The sequence below is a fragment of the Heterocephalus glaber genome, unplaced genomic scaffold (assembly GCF_053883595.1).
Source record: "Heterocephalus glaber isolate CG9 unplaced genomic scaffold, H.glaber_assembly_v1.0 deba00000347, whole genome shotgun sequence".
Taxonomy (NCBI): Eukaryota; Metazoa; Chordata; class Mammalia; order Rodentia; family Bathyergidae; genus Heterocephalus; species Heterocephalus glaber.
In genome coordinates this window covers 43131570-43148303 of record NW_028258143.1, presented here as the reverse complement: position 1 = coordinate 43148303, position 16734 = coordinate 43131570, and the positions used below count along the sequence as shown (strand labels likewise).

General features: G+C 34.7%; 1 long non-coding RNA gene across 1 annotated transcript; it reads right to left on the bottom strand.

The window, feature by feature from the left end:
* Positions 1–7573: 7573 nt before the first annotated feature.
* LOC147829937 (uncharacterized) lies at positions 7574–13329 on the bottom strand. Its single transcript, XR_015445842.1, has 3 exons — positions 13252–13329; positions 12794–12917; positions 7574–8030 (listed from the first exon to the last, which is right to left on the bottom strand). It is a non-coding gene; the product is annotated as an uncharacterized LOC147829937 (long non-coding RNA).
* Between the last annotated feature and the right edge of the window lie 3405 nt (positions 13330–16734).

The window sequence follows — 16734 nt, the reverse complement described above, 5'->3', positions numbered from 1 at the left end:
GAGAATCCTGAAAAAGTTTTTCTTGATGGAAGCCAAGAGTAGGAAACAAAAATGATCTTCAACAACATGCTCAATGGAAAGAAAATGGAAGGAAATTCCCCCTTCTGCTGTTCGTGGAAGCAGCAAACCACCCCTCATTTCCAATAATTATTTTCCCTACCTTTCCTCAGGGACATCAGTCTTAAGAAATATTAGTTGATTTTATTTTTACCATAGTTTATCTATTTTCTTCTCCAGTTTGTTAACTTCTTCTTCTAGGAGTAGGGCTGAGCACTTGAAATGTCTTAATAAGTGCCTGGCATTGGCACTGTGACTCAACAGCACCCCTGAAGCCTTTATTAATTGTGAATTTCTCTCTTCATTATTTAATATCAAGCCTACAATTAAAAGTATGCAGTTATTTGTAGTGGAATATTCATATCATGACTTACTTAGAATCATGGAAATTAGATCATAAGAGGTTTTTATTCAACATACAATCCTAGGGCCGGGGATTTAGCTCAGTGGTCCCACCACATGCTTTGCAAGTGCAAGGTCCTGAGTTTGATCCCCAGTACCGATATATATATATATATATATATATATATATATATATATATATAATGTTTATCAAAAGGAAACAACTATTTCCTGATTATAAAATGCATTGATTAGAATGTATAAAGATATGTATATTGATATTTACATATATGTGTATGTCAATTAACATTTCAATATTTATACCTCTATGTGGTACATAATAAAATGATTCTGATTTTATAAATGAGGTACTGAGGTTCATAGGAATTAGGAACCTTGCCCAAGAAAACAACATAATGATTAAAATATTTTATTTTTATTTTGTATATTTACTGTATACAACTTGATGTTATTTCTAAATACAGTACAAAGAGTTACTATAATGAAATAAATTAGTATATTTATTATCTCACATATTTATACATGCTGTTTTGTTTTTATATCAAGAGCATCTAAAAAATCTCATTTAGTGTGAATCCCATGTATAATGGAGTTTTATTATCTGTAGTGCTCATGATGTATATAAGATTTCTAGACTTTATCATCCCACATATCTGCTACTCTGTATCTTCTAACACACATCTCCCCATTTTCTCCTTTCCTCTACACTCTTACCACTATTTGGCCTTTCTCTCTTTATTTGAATTTTTAAAAGACCTTTCCTAAAAGGTAGATCATACAATTATTTTTTTCTGTGTCTGGCTCATCTCACTTTGTATACTATCTTCAAGGAATATCATCCATTTTGTGGTAAATAGATCTCATTCTTTTTTTAGGATTGCATAACATTCTCTTGTATATATGTACATATGTATCACAGTTTCTTTATCCATTTGAACATTGACAGCACTTAGGTTGTTCCAAAATCTTTGCTATTACAACAATGCTACAATGAATGTAAGAATGTAGAAATCTTCACAAGTTTCATTTGGATATATGCCCAGAAAGAGATTGGATCTTATGGTAGTTCTATTTTAATATGTTTAGAAATATATACATATATATATAAAATATTATTTTCCATCTCAGTTTTAGCAATCTAGATTTCTACCAATAGTGTAAAAGAGATATTTCTGGCTTCAGTTTATCTCTCTGACTCCAGTGACCTATGTTTTTTACAGCAAACTTGGAAAATAAGAAGCTGCATACAAAGACCATGAAATAATATAAAAAGCCAAGGCCTAAAAAGGTCCATCAACATTTTGACAAGTTAAGACAATTGTTATTTTCAACTCTATACTTTGGCACATATATTTATGTAATTGATATTAGTGTTGAGTATTTTCCTTTTTCTCATGCAAGATTCAATGGCTTTCAATATATTCTGTCACCAGACAGAATTTTAAAAATGTCAGTGGAGGTCTCTGCCCAAAAGTAAAGAAAATTTTGTCCAGTTCTGTTCATTATTATCCCCCTTAACAAAATTAAATATAAGTATAATTGGAGAATTTCTTTAAAATATTTTAATCATTATAGTATCTAAGAAAAGAAAAAAGAAAAATGTTATATAGCATTTATATAATTTCCTTTATTGGATAGTTTTGATGTAAAACATACAATGAATCAGATAATTTTGGTTATTCAAAAAGGTTTGGAGATAAATTTTTTACTTTGACTGTTTGATTAAACATCCTTTTTCTTTTTCTGAATAGGATTTAGAGGGAAGTAACTAGATAAAAGGAAAGTCTGAAACAAATGAATTTTGGAAATAAAATTTCAAAATGGACAATCCATAGAAAGTAGATAGCTGGTTCTCAGGAAATGGGAAAGGGGAGAACAGAAGTGACTATGTAATAGGTTTGAGTTTACTTTGGGATAATGAAATGGTTTTGGAGTTAGTAGTGATAATTATACTATAGCCGGGGATTTAGCTCAGTGGTTCTGCTGCCTGCCTCAAAAGAGTAAGGTCCTGAGTTCAATCCCTGGTACCAAAAAAAAAGAAGATAATTATAGTACATTGTGAATGTACTAACTGGCATGGAATTCACACTTTGAATGGTTAATTTTTATGTAAGGTATATTTTACAATAACAACAATAAATAAAAGTCTGCCTACACACATGGACACATGCATACACACACACACACACACACACACACACACACACACACACGCAGTAAGTACATACTCTTAAGGAACAGCTTTGAGAATGGGCAAGAGTCCAGAACCTTGATTCAAGGTAAGACAGCTATGTCCAGCACACTGTACTTGTGGTGTGGAGTTACCTGCCTCCAAAATAAATGATACAAGTGGAGGAACAGAAGTATAGTACCTGTAAGAAAGATGTCTGCTTGAAAATGAGCAGAATAGGAATAGCAATCCTTTCTTCTTCACAGCATATATTTCCTGCTTAATAGAAATAATTAAGGGTCACTGCTTGCTTGTAGGATAGGATTCTTTATTAGCCAATCTAGAAGATAACGATTCTATTATCACAAAAATCTTCCTTCTGAACTGAGTTCCATTGCCACAACATAGATGGAGCCTTCTTCCATGAGCACTGCTGCTTCAGATCACTTTCTTCTGAGGTTAAGCTGGTGGGTCTAAGATTGAAAATACATAGGTGGTTACTGAATCATTAAGTTCTTTTTCATTCATGCCCCACAAAAACTAGACAGTCTTCTATAATACTAGTCTTGGTAATTTTCTCATCTCTGAATAGGACTTAATTTTCTGACACCCACAACCTAACTGGAGTCATTTATTTTGGCTCATGGTTTTTAAAGGAGTCAGTCCATAGTCAGCTGGAAGAGTGGAAGTGTCAGAGAAAAACTGCTCATGTCAGAAAGAGAAGGGAGGAGCCAGAGAAAGAGACACACCCTTTCTGGTCACACCCACAGTGACCTGCCTATTCTGCCCAGGCCTTACTTCCTAGCAGCATATTCATCTAAAATGCAATAATAGATTAATCTACTAATGAGTATAGTGTCCACATAATCTAATCCCCTTCAAAAAGCCCCATGAAACCATTGTTGTTTTCAAACTTCACAGCCTCTTTCTTGGGTTAGGTTTGCTCACTGCCTGTGGCTTTCATTTGATGTTCCACTTTCCTGGCATCTCATAATGTTGGGGTTCCTACTGAACTTTCAGACTCACCCTTATAGCTTCACACACTGGCATCTTAAAGGCACACTGCCTTGCCTCCAAGGCCTTCTCTTGAAATCTTGATGGAAGCCTCCCTGAGACCTCAACCCTAGCATTTTGCATCCCTACAAAACCAACATAACATGGATGATGCCAAGGTCTACCACTAGCCAGACCCCTTTGGATCATGGCTATAGAAGCCTCTGAATGTCTGGATGACCAAGCACTATGAATAAAATCCAGAGAAACAATTTAATTTTCTAGGAACCTCTTTTCCAACATGATATCCTGGAGCTGTTTTCTCAAAGCAATGATTTTCAAGAGAGTTTACTTTTATCTTTTTATACCTTTGAGCCAGTGAAGGGTGGGGTCTTTCTGATTCCTGAGATGGACTTAAGGCATCTTTCCTATTGTTCTGATGCAGATTATTTGGTTTATTTTATGCTAATCTTTTCAGCAATCATGCTCTCCAAGGCCTCAATTCTACAGACATTTCCTTTCTGATAAAATTGTATACCCTTTTTGTATATTTTGTCTCTCCTATTTGCTCCTGATTTTTATGTAGGCCTGGCTAAAAGCCACCACAGCATCAATGTTGGATGGTCTTTTAATACCCTCTCTAGATTAATTATTCAGTCACCCATAATCTCAGTCTACTAAAAAGTGTCAGGACGTGGGCATAATGTAGAGAAATTTTCTGTGAGAGCATAACAGGCCTTGAGTCCAACTGAAACCTCCTGGTCCCAGTGTTTATTCTATGTTTTTCTATCAGCATTCTGGTCTTCTGTGTTCCAACTAGAATCTGCTATCAAACTGTGTTTATAACATTCTAGGATCTAGCCAGCATCTTCAATCATTTCTAAACTCCTCTGACAAACCAATTCCAAAGGATTCTAAACCACATGGTCAGGTACAGTGATGGCAATGACCCTCTCCTGACATCAAAATACATCTTAGTGCTTTTCTTCTGATTGCTGAAACCCAATACCTGATATTCACAACTTAAAGGAGTAAAGATTTATTTTGATACATGGTTTTAGAGGATTTGCTCCATTGTTGGCTAACTCAAGGTTAGGAAGTGCATGGTGGAAGTGTCTCATAGAGGAAAGGAGCTTATGTCAAACTGGACAAAAGTATAGACAGAAGGAAGGAATCTGGGATGGCTATATTTCTTTCTAGATCACATCCCTAGTGACCCACATCTTCTAACAAGGCGTCACCTTTTAATAGTTTATTTAGTCATAAATACATGAGTGGATTAATCCACCAATCAGTATACCATCACCATGACCCAACAACAACACTTCTAAATACTCTCTAAAACATAATGCTTATTTGTTAGAGTAATAATTATGAACAATATCTTGACTATATTGAACATAATATTTTTTCACTCCTGACTTTAGTTTAATGGACTCTGTCTTAAATCCCTATGATAGGTTTAGATCTCACACTGAACAATCATATTTTTTGCAGTCATTTATTTCCTAATTTTCTGATGTCATTAGATTTATCTTCAGGGTAGAAAATTTGGTTTTATAAATTCAGAAAAGTCCATGTGGATGGATTTTGCCATTTTGAAGATCTATTACAGACTGAAAGTATCCTTCTAAAGGTTATATTTTCTTCTCTTTGGTGGTACTGGGGATGGATTGCAGGGCCTTTGCACTGAGCTACATCTTCAGCCCTTTTTATTTTTTATTTTGAGATGGTATCTCACTATTTAAATGTAGTTATTTAACTATATTTCCCAGACTGGGCTAGAACTTGCAATTCTCATCCCACAACATTATAGAACACTGGGATTTTAGGTATATACTACCATCCTGGTAAAATCTATATTGTGTTCTTTTTCTCCTTTCTGACCAACCATATTCAGAAAAAATTTTCTATTTGTTTCATAGTCCTCTGCTAAAATCTACATAATGAAGCCAACACAAAAATATTTTTAAATTTTCATACTATTTTTCTCTAGTTGTACTCATCTCAGGTAGATGATTTTTTGTACTAGAAATAAAGCAGAAGTGGCATGGGATGGGAACAGGCAATGATTATTGATTAAATAGTCAGAAACATCTGCTATATCCAAGGCTTCATAAATGCTTGTTGAATTATTGTGCTTGGGTTCATAGTTACTCCTAACAGCTCTCATGAAAATTATCCTTTTCTTCTAGAAATCTTTCTTAATATTTTTTTTCTCTTTGGTGCTAAATAATTTTTATATTACTCTACTCAGACAGATTAACTTAAAAAAATTATTTTCTCCAAATTCTTGAAGGTAGAGTTCAAAAATAAGTCACAGGCAGGGTTATTTTCTGTAAAACAGATGACCTAAAGGAAACTTGACTTCCTGCTGTTTCCTCTCATGGCCTTTTCTTTATGTGTCCACACACAGAGACACTCACATGAGGTGAGAAAGGGAGGGATAGGGAAAGGAAAGAGAGAACATTCTAGCATTTTTTACTTCCTCTTATTGTCCTATTTGTTTAGATACCTGCTCCTGTGACTTAATTTAATTATATTTACCTCTCTTTTTATCTGCAGTCCTGGGAATTAAACTCTGGGCCTTTGTATCCCCAGATTGCATTGCTTTTGTGAAGACACTACATTGTCCAGCCTGGGCTTGAATTTGTGATGCTCTTTCCTCAAACTCCCACAGTCCTGGTGTTATAGTCATGCACTACTGCAGACGGTTACAATGGCTGCTTTACCAGCTCTATCCTTGAAGGCAGTCATATTGGAAGGTTTAGGTTTCAATGAATTTTTGAGGGTTACAATTCATCTTATAACTTTCTGCCTTCTGTCCCCCCAAATTTATGTTCTTATATGCAAAATACATTTTCAATAGCCTCAACAGTCTTAATCTGTCAATTCCAAGTCCACAGTCTCATTTAACTATCATGTAAAGCAGGCCTGAGAGAGTCAAGCAGAAGTCAGCCTGAGGAAAAATTTGTCTCTATCCATGAATCTGTGAAACCAGACAGAGTATGTGCTTCCAAAAAGGTAATGGTGGGGCAGGCACAAGATAGGCGTTCCCATTGAAAAAGATAAAATAAGAAACAAGGTAGGAATGATGGGTTTCAAGCAAGAACAGAACATAGGAAAGCAAATTCTATTTGACCTTGAGGATTGAGTATATTCCTCTTTGACTGGGTGTTCTGTTCTTTAGGGACACTCAGGTGATAACATCACTTCCTCAGCCCTAGGCATCAGCCCTGTCCTTTTGTTATTGAGTCCTTGTTCACCCTTCAGACCAGTGGGTTGGACTTGCTCCTCAGGTACTGGGTGGTAACATCTTGACCATCAAAAATAAAAAAAACAAAGAAACTAAAAAGTTTTATTCCCTACTCTGCATTGGGAGTTGCACTTCTGAGGATCTTCAAATCTACTTTGGGGTTATTCTTCTGTTTTCTAGGAAGGTAATGCTGGGTAGCTCTATGGGCCTATCATTGAATCTCAGAATTCCAGAGTTAACTCTGTTTCATTTTCTCTGTCCCCTTTCCTTCCAGGGTTTCTGTTTGTGTTATCCCATTTCTATTCCTATCTTTACCTGAGATGACTGATTAAATCTATAAATAATCTCTCCATGGAGTGACTATCTTATTGCCTTTGGTGTTCTCACCTTTTTTCACTTTATATGGTATGAATATAACACAATTATTTTCTAACTTTTCAAGTTCTATTTCCCTGTTCTTAATAATTCCTTTAACTTACCTCTCTTCTATTGCTTTTTTCTATAAGCAGTATGAAGAAAACAGGTTACAATATTAACACTTTGCTTGAAAATCTCTATGAATAGCCAAGATTGTCAAAGACAAGTTCTATTTAAAAACAATAGAACATATTCTGCCAAGTAGTTCTTTATACTGTTATAAGAATACTCACTTCTCCTCCAATTTCCAATGATATATTTTTCATTTCCATCAAATCTCACCAAAAAAACTTTTAAGACTTTTATTTCTACCAACATTGTGTTTGTGAGGATATATGCATTTTCTGTGATGACAGACCTTTCTCTGTAGCTGTATTCTTTTCTTTGGAGCCCTCGTCAGAATTTGGATTCATTTAAGTTGTTCTACTAACAGTCCCTTAGAGGCAGTCCAAGATTTTTACAGCATGCATCTTAAAATTCTTTGAGACTCTATTCATTACCCATCTATCTTCAAAGTTACCTCCAAAGTTCTAGATACTTGTTACAGCAGTGTTATCCCAAGTATTTTCCTTGATAGAACTTCCATAATAAAAATATGCAAACTAAGCATCTTAAAGAACAGATGTTCATCTTTTCCCAGTTCTGGAGGCTAGAAATACAAAAGCAAGGTGCCAAGAGTGTTGGTTTGTGATGATTCCTCCTTTTCTGCTTTTTCTGGCTTGTACACAGCCACCTTTCCTTTGTGTCCTTATATAGCCTTTCTGCTGTGAATAGCTGTGGAGAGAGAGAGAGAGAGAATCATTTTCTTGTAAGGATATCAGTCAAGCCAGGTTAGGGCTTCACCATTTTGATGTCATTTAACTTTAATGACCTCCTTAAAAGCCCTGACTCCATAAAATCACATTAAATGTTAAGCTTTCAAAATTCGAATTTTGGAGGATCACAATTTATCCAAGTCAACATCTTTTATGCAAAATTCTAGTAATAACTATTCTTTTCATATTACAAATTGCTTTTATTGCAAAAGGGATAATAACATATTCAACACAAAGGCATTGGTCACTAGCATTTATTAAATAGGAAATATTTAGAACCAGAGAAGTTTATTGGGCTAAATAAAATTAATATAGAATGTATCTTGTTCGTGAGCTAGAAATATATAACTACATCATTGTTTTGTTTGAAAATGTATGTTGAATTGTTGGATGTACAGTATACTAAATTGGTAGACTAGCTAAATGGCTAAGAGGACTCACTAAGAAATAGTAATATAAAAAAAATCTGGAAGAAAATGTACAGGTTTTTAATTATTATAACCATGGAGTATTCAAGGGATTATTATTAAGTTTGATTATGTAGAGTGAAGGTCTCAATTAAAAACGGATCAAGTTGGCTTCATTCCTAGTTTCCTCAGTTAATGAATCTCTTTGCATTTATTGTATGTGCCTAATGCATTCCAGTCATTGAATATATGGCAATCAAAACTAGAAAAAATATATAGAGGACAAGAGCTGCTGCATTCTACATCACCTCAGCCTCTGACAGTAGAGAACAATTTTTATGTAGGGTGATAGCTTTCCACTCAAATATTTTTCTTCTAGGTTTAAAGTTTAGGCCTTCTCTAGGATTCAGGAAATTGCTCACCATGCACATTGGAAACCTAAAGTTGTAGAAATTTAACACTCTCAAGATAAATTACCTGAATGAAAAAATTCTAATGTATAGACATGTTTTTAAAATACCATACTTGTTTTGAAGATGTGAATTAGTTCCAACAAAATAGACACATTAAGAAAAATTTTGAGCATAACACAATTCTTATATTTGCTAATTCATGATTTCTTATGAGTATATTAAATTTGGGGTTGGAAAACTTTAGCTCACTGTTTTTTAATATGGTTTAATTAGAGCACAGATATGTCCATTTTCATTAATCCTCTTCTTGAGGACTGTGACAGAGCCATATGTCCCCCAACATTTAAAATATTTACTGTATGATCCTTTATGGAAACGTGTGATAATCTCTGATATAGGTGAATGCAGAAAATAGCATATAGCCAAATAAAGTCACATAAAATTGTAAAAATTGCACATGTCCCATACCTTAGGCATGTGCCAGTAACTCTGAGTCTCTATATGTGATTTTGCCTATACCTAGTCAAATTTGGTGTTAGAAGTGTTGATTAGCTTTCATCTACTTTTCAGTACAATCTGGCAAGTATGCTTTGCATTAGCAACTTTTTTTTCTAGATAAAGTGCCACTATTATAGATTTTATTTATATCTTAACCACTTATCATATGTGACACTGTGGGGCCACTGTTTAAGATTGCTTTATTTATTTATTTATTTATTTATTTAATTTCTTTTGGTACCAGGGATTGAACTCAGGACCTTGTGGTTGTGAAGCAGGTGGCGGCACCACTGAGCTAAATCCCCAGCCCTACCATTTATATTTTTTACTGATACAAATTTTAGTGTTGTGCTCCTAACTTGCCCCCCCCCCCCCCGCAAAAGTCCTATAATTCGTAACATATACTTCTGTACACCAGTGGTTTTCTAGAAACGCATATGATATGTTGTAGGAGAGCTGACTATACATTTTATATTCCGTTTTTCAGAAATTTCCCATAGGAAACTGAATCTCAGCTTGCCAAACAGTAGCATCTTCATTAACAAGCAGAGAACTTAACTTCTTTCTCTTACCTGTCTCAATTTTTCCACTCTCCTTCGCCTCTACTTCCTAGAATCATCTCTTACCTACACCTATTTCTGCATCTTCATCTTAGACTCTAACTTTGGCTTGAAACTATGATAATTTTTTCCTGTCCTGATGAAGGTCAAATTAGGGTCAAAACTACAATCAATTAAGTCAATAAACAAATGAGCAAAAATAAACATGATAAATAGTGATTGTGTTGAGCTTTACTTAGAAAACAAGCAGGGAGACTAAAGGAAGAAAAATTGAGTGAAGTCACTTTACAAAAGATTCCAGGAAAGGCTTTCTGAGGAAGTGACCTTTGAATTGAGACATTAAGGTTAAAACTAGGCGAATTGGTTAAAATGCTAATAGTGTTTTAATGAGAAAAAAAACTATAGTCAAATCTCTAGATGAGAAATAAGTGGAGTGTAATAATGATGTTATGTCAATACTTGATAATAAATTGGGTATTAGCATGGTTGTGATTGTGGAAAGTCTCCAACAAGGGTGATAGTTTCCTCCATTGGTAAGGCAATAATCAGTATAAATACATTCAATCTTAATGAAGCCATGCTATAGTCACTTTATGAAAAAGAGAATCACCTAGAAGGTTGAAATCAATTATACCATCTGTATGTCAGCACAGATGGCTAAAAATGGAAGGGGTTTACCACTTCAGTTACCCCACTACTACCACCACCACAATAAATTTTCCTGCTATGAAAATGAGGTTTTCAGCAATGGATAAGAACTAAACATCGGTTTAAAGACTTCAGGTAAACAGGACAACATGTGACACACACTGAGCGTTTAAAATGACTGTAGAAGTCCTCAACTTCCCTACTCTCAAGGAATAGAGGTGTTGATTTTAATATTGATATTGGCAATATGACAGTGAGTAGTGACAATCATGGCACTGATTATCAATCCTCAGTGCTAAGACAATGAAATACAATTTCAATCATTACACATATTGCCAATATAGAAGAGGCATACAATTTGAACATTCATCTTAGAATATGTTCCAAAAATTCAAAGTATCTTATGAAAGAGAGAGAAACAAAGGACAGAAAAGATAGGTCAAGAAAGATGACATTTCTGAGCATCCACCTATCATCATATGTATGCACATTTTATGTCTTATCTTACTCATTCTCACAATAGCCTTATACAATGGCTACTATTTACCTCATTTGGAAACCAAGAAACAGCATCAGAAAGTGTCAATAATTTGCCCAAGTTTTCACAGTTCATTCAAATAAAAATTTATCTGGTCCCCTACTAATAGGAAAAAAATTACTATTATAGGCTGAACAGACATGGACAATTTTAAAGAGAAAGAAAAAAAGAAAAACAAGGAATGGTACCTTTTAGTTTAAGACTTGATTTAGAAAATCTTGGAAAGAAAAGAAGACAGGAAAAGCTAGTGGGGTGTGAAGTTTCCTTATTTGGATCCATTCTTATAGATTATCACCTCTGCCAAGGTACTGGATTCATTGTTAGTGATTAAACATTTATGCTGCCTAGGCTGAATACTCTGAACACAAAAAGGAAGCCAAATTCATTTAATTGTTTTATTAACTGCTAATCAGTCACAGTATAATTCCAGGAGCTTACATTTTTTGTAATTAGAAAGAGGACCAGAATATCATTTATAGGAAAGAAATCCTGCACCAAAAATATGAAAGGGGATAACTATGTCAGTTGACACGATGACTATAATAAGGCAGGTAAGTTGAGCTTTTTTTGAAGTTTTAAAAGAGTCTCACAATGCAGTGTCTCTACCATCACCTTTACTCTCCAGAAGAGTATATTGATATCTCTCTTCCTCATCTCCCTCTCCTTCCTACTCCTCCTCCTTCACCTGCATCTGCTCCTCTTCTACTTCCTTCTTCTCTTCCTCCTCCTTCTATTCATTTTTTTAACATTCAGGAATGAGGCTTCTGATGATCTAATGTGGATTAATTAATATAGAAAAGTATGGAAGTAATGAAAATCTATCTCTTGCAGTCAACGCCTAGTCTATTCTCCATCTCTATTACTTTAATTTTCCTGATCTCTCCTTAAAATTGAGTCTCCATTCTCTTTTAAATCCTTATTTTTGTTTATATTTGTTATGTTGTAGATCAAGAATGTCCTATAGAGGCCTTGGGCTCTCATAGGCAAGGCTCTTGGAAAGTGACTGAATTATGGGGACACTATAACTGACTTGCTTTTAGGAGGTGGGGTCTTGGTTTGAAGGGGCAAGTCACGGACAGTGTGCCTTGGGAGCGTAAAACTCCCTTCCTGTCTCCTCCTTTCACTCTCTGATTCTTGGCTGCCATGCGGCGAACATCTTTTCCCCCACTATATCCATGGTCCATGCCATTTTCTGTCTTGGAGCCTGCTGACCATGGACTGAACCATGAGCCAAAATAAACCTTTTCTTTTTTAAGTTGTGGGTGTTGGGTGTGGCATCTCAAGACAATAAAGTGACTAAGACATTGTATATTATACTCCCCCTTATCTTAATCTAAAAGTTAACTCATCTTCTGAAAATAGAAATTTCTTCAGGTGAACCTCCATTTTCTTTTAAACTTTTGCTCTTATTTATACTACATTTCTTTTATCTTAGTCTTAAATTTAGAAAATTTTCTGAAAGTAAGAATTTTTGTATTACAAATACTCTTTGAAATTTTTTATGTTCTGCTTAAAAGACACATTCTTGCTGCTGAGAGAATGTTCTATTGGTTGAACAGTGTTTAGTCACCAATACTGACACAAAAGTGTATGTCCCACTCCAGGGACACAACACCCCCCAAACACAACTTAAAGGAGGAAAACTTCATTTGGCTCACATTTTTCAGTAAGTTCAATCCAAGTCAGCTGGTTCCAAGGCAGAAGTGCATGAAGGAAGGGCACGGCAGGTGACAAGTACTCATAGCAGGGAGGCCAGGGAGCAGAGCCAGAAGAGGGAGGAGCCTGGAATAAAAGCATATACTTCTATGGCATGGTCCCAGATACTCTCCTCTCACCAGCAAGTCAGTTATGATACAATCACCTTCTAAATACATGAGGCTTTTGGGGACCATTCTATGTCTAAACAATAACAAAAGAGTTTAGTAAAGATTTCAAAAATGTCAGAGAAATGGTATAAAAATGCGATGTATTGTATTATTATTTTTAATCCATAGCTATAGTCTGCCAAAGAAGGAGTACAAAAGTTATAGTTTAGTGGATATTGTATAAATGTTAATAAATTTCACTTTTTTATTAATCCAGTGTTCATAGCTCTTCTAGTAAATTAAATACTCACTCTGTGGATAGGAAGACCTTCCACATCTGAGATGTTCTCTAGTAAGTGTGATCTTCTTGGAATGGCTGCCATCTGGGCCTATGATTTAAAAAGCTCTAGATTAGTATGAATTGAAGCAAAGGAGTAGCCAAAACATACCCTTTATTAATGGGTAGCCAAGAGAGGAAAAGCCATCACAAAAAAATTATAATTTATTCTTTCCTGGTTATTTAAGATCATTGCTTGTTTTAAAGACTCAAATTATTTTTGATAGATCTGAAATTTGTACTTTATACTTAGAGTATGCAAAAAACATAAGCTGATTATTATCTATAACTTATTCTTTCTCAAAAGCTTCCTAACATTGCATTACATATAAAAATCTTTCCAAAAAGAAAACTAATCAAATTTACTCCAGTGTAGTAAAATCAATCCAGTATCATAGCTTAGTCTGTTTCTTTCAAGTAAAAAAAAATATATGTATATATATCCTGGAGCTACTTGCTTCCTCTTAGATGATTTCTAGATGAAACGAAAGGCAAGGCTTATAAGACATTTTATCTGAATGAAATAGATAATAAAAACTTGGTCTTGAATCCACATGTTAATTTTGGGTACTTCTTGGTAAATGTTATAGTATGGTTATTCTGGGCTACTCTCTAGGCTGATAATTCCTATGTTATGGTCCTGTCTGGCCATTAAAGTTTCACAAGGTAAACTAAGACCTTGATCAGTGCATCCTTACATTTGCAGGCTGCTTTGTCCTGATTCAGGTCTCTGCATATTCATCAACATTGTCAGTTTCTCTATGCCTCTTCAATTAAGACACACAGAAACCCTGGATTCCTTGTGGTTCATCCAGAACTTGAGAACTTGAAACATTTGAAAGATTTTTTTAGGTTTTACCTTCTCACAGAATGGTGTGATAAAAACAGACACATATGCCTCATCTCTCTACTCTATGCATGTTTTTGATGTTCTCTTGCCTCTGTGCATTGGTCCCACAATGGTTTTTATTACATATCCCACTAAGGCAGAGAACACCTATGGTTCATGTTCATGTTTCACTTTGTACAGGGATACGGATCCTTGGTACTTCAAGAGGCCTGATGTCCAGAACAAATGACAAACCATACAATAACCAGCATAAGCAGAAAGCCAGACTGGTTACTCTCAAGTGCACTGTATGAGACTCATGGTATTTTACCTGACTTTCTGGATAGAGGAAACACCAAAAATAACTGTACTTTCATTTCTTAGCGAGAAACTTAAATGAAGATTCTTCATTAGCCATTATTGTATTTAAATTAAAAGAAAATAAAGAACTATGGCCTGCTTTGAAAACCTTAATTTATAGACATTTATTATCTGTTTTGTAACATTTTTCTTCTCCATATAATCAGAATTGTGATTATTTGCTTAACATTCACAAAGATTAATAATATAAATTTAAAAATTGATAGTTTTTATCCACAATAGATTTCTGATTTTTCAAAGTACAATTTGAATAGATTTAAACCTTGCATACTTTGCATAGACTATAATAGCTATTTATTCCTCTGAAAGAAATTGAACTTTTGCAATTGTTGTGTTATACTCAAAATATCCTGAGTTCCCCCATGATTCTGTGGTATGACAAATATATAATATTTGCAGCACCTATATTTTTATGAGTTGTGGCTTTTAAGAATTTGACTACTTTAGAGCAAGATATAATCAACTCACACATTAATGCTTTATGCTGTGCAAGATGTCTAAATCAATAAACATTTTAGAAGAAAAAAATCAATACTGCCAAAACTCCAGTGAACAGAAAACATCTTTGTGCTGAAGATAAGTGCTGAAGATCTGTGAGGAGATCCATAATTGCATTAATTTTGCTTTTGGCTTTAAGATACAGTGTGATTGATCATAATATATTTCCAGCATATCTCTTTCTAATTTCCTATGCTTTTTGGATTGGAGCACATTTTCAATTGTATACATGTGCTGTGTGACACCTGAGGGACATGTAGAGTCATCGGCTGTGAGGAATTTGGTTTAAGGACAAATGTTAAAGGTGATTTGTAGTATGATGATTTTTTTCTTCTTTTTTAATGATCACCTGAGCCTTTCTCAGTGTAAAAGTATGAAGTTTTATCTAGACTTGGGGAAAAAAAAGAGAAAACTTGAGATATAATGGAGATCTAATTTCTAAGCAGCAGAAGAGATGCGGGTCCACCACTAAATCCTCAATCAATTAAATTTGTTGCAAAAAATAAATGAGACTTTTTACATCTAACTCAAAATACTAGTGTGTGATAACTAGATAAGTAAAGAAAAAGAAAGGAATAAATATGAGAAAAGGAAAAAAAGGAAACAAAGTCTTTGTAAATAGGGAGGGCTGGAGGAGGGCAGGAGGATGGGGAAAAATAAGAGCCAATATATACCATGTAAAGGTACAAATTCCCAATGATGAATGCCATCATATTGTATACCTAAAATGTACCGATAAATTTAATGAATAAAAAAAATTTAAATTTCATATACATATCCTTGGAATGAAAGTCAGTCTATTTCCCCCGGCCTGTACTTTTCAGTAGGTGTGATTCTCCAAATCATCAAACAATGGTACAAAGCTTTCATATTTTCTCTACTTTAGAATCAATTGCTTTAAAAAAGTTAAACATCCTTGACATTCCAAATAAATATTTCTGTATGTGTCAATTCAGTTATATTTAGCACCAACAAATATTTACCCTTGCTACCTGGTGTGGACTAGTTTGTATCTCCTTCCAAATTCTTATGTTGAAGCTTTATTATTCAATATAACTTTATTTTAGATAGGGCATCTAGTGAGTAACTGAGGTTAAATGAGGTCATAATGGTGAAGTCTTGATCTAATAGAAAGATGGAATGAGAGAGGCATAAAGAGAGGAAGATCTTTCTTATTCCCAACATAAAGAAAATTTGTACGAACACATAGCAAGAAGATGGCTCTCTGTAAGCCAGGAAGAAAGTATGGCCAAAGCCAGACCCCATGGACATACTACTGGTCTCAGGCTTCTGGTATAAAGAACTGTGAGAAAATAAACAGCAAAACATTAATTTCTATTTTTTAAGTTACCCAGTCTATGATATCTCTTAATGGCAGCCTCAGCTGACTACTACCATTGTGCAAAAGCAGCTTCACATCTTACTAACCAGGCACAATTACCCCATGCAGCTCTAATGATGACTCATCTGCTACCTTCGTTCACATGGTATTCAAAGGCCATGGTGGTAACTGAAGCTTACTGTTCATTGAGCCCTATGTTATGTGCCAGGAGTACATCCCTTCTGGAGATCATGCCCTCTCACTTGACAGAAACCAGAGTTGTGGGAATAGAACACATTATTTTCCAATTCAGTGTTTGGAAGACATGGTAAGAGAAGTCACTCTTGCCATTATCCTTCAGTTTTCAAATCAATGTATTCTTCTTGTTGGGAATATAGCACTATATGTACAGGTCTCTGATTTAGTGA